Genomic DNA, 1,342 nt, shown 5'->3' on the forward strand with positions numbered 1-1,342 from the left:
AGATACGGCATAACCAAAGTTGGATATGGGGAACTAGGGGATGAGGTGTATCAAATTTTCATATAGCCTGTAAAGCACTAAGGGAGTCTGAAACAACCACAAATGGTGACACAGGCATAGATGCAATATGGATAAGTACTACAAGAATGGCATACAATTCAGCAGTAAAAATGCTAGCCGAGGATAATAAATGCCCACGCACGACACTGTCCGGAAACACTGCTGCGAATCCGATGCCGTCAGAAGACTTAGAGCCATCTGTGTATACAGCAATGGCATGAGAATGAGAGCGGAAGTGGTCAAGAAAAAGAGAGTGGGAAGCTACCGTAGGCAGTTGGGTTTTCGCGCAAGGGAGTGAGAACAAACAGACTCGAACAGCTGGAACTTCCCAGGGGGACAGGGAAAAGTGAGATGTGACATGAACATAGAAAGGTGGTAACTGAAGGGAAGACAAGAGAAAATGGAGGCAAAGAGAAAAAGGACAGAGTAAACAGGGGCGACGAACAAGTAAAGAAGGTCTACTAACATCGGTGACTATTCTATGTATGGAAGGGTTGCGGAGAGTCTAATCAAGATAAGATTCGAGTGGAATGAAGGCAAAGAAGGGTGTATCTTATAGCCCCCAAGAAAGGTGGGCTAGTTTTAGGAAGGTTCAGGTAGTTATGACATGCAGCTTTCAGGAAGGATAAGAGAGGCTTCCAGGACATTTGGTGATCAAACAGAAGACCAAGAAATTTGACTGTATCCCAACCAGGAATATGGGAACCATACAGTTATAGAACATTCTGAGGGACAACAGGGTGTCTTTTGAAAGTAAGCTTTTGTGTTTTAATAACAAAATTTAAACCCACAAAAGGTGGCCCAGTGGGAAGCACAATCAACAGCATTCTGGAGAAAAGGTGCTACAAGGTGACAGTCAGCACCTGCACAATTATTATTATAATCATAACTAAGTGCTAAACTCATACAGTTGCACCTGCAAAAGCTATAGCAGAATCATCAGTATAAAGAGAAACTCAGATGGTGGAAGGGAGAATAGAGGTAAGATTAGGTCATTAGTAGCAAGCAGGAAGAGGGATGCTTTCAGCTTGGGTAAAGTCAGGGAAAAAAAGTTTTTATTAATCAGGACACAGAGGTGCCTCTCTGAAAAGAAATCACTAAGGAAAAAAGAGACAGATTGCCTTGGAAGCCTATAGAAGGGGCTTGGGCCAATATGGTGTAACACCAGGTGATATAAGCTTTTTTTGAGATCAAAATAGAATGCAATAACCAAGCGATTATTAGCAAAGGCATTATGAACTTAGGTATCCAAGTGGATTAAAGGGTCAAGAATAGAGCAGCC

This window comes from Cherax quadricarinatus, chromosome 31 (genome assembly GCF_038502225.1).
Source record: "Cherax quadricarinatus isolate ZL_2023a chromosome 31, ASM3850222v1, whole genome shotgun sequence".
Lineage (NCBI taxonomy): Eukaryota > Metazoa > Arthropoda > Malacostraca > Decapoda > Parastacidae > Cherax > Cherax quadricarinatus.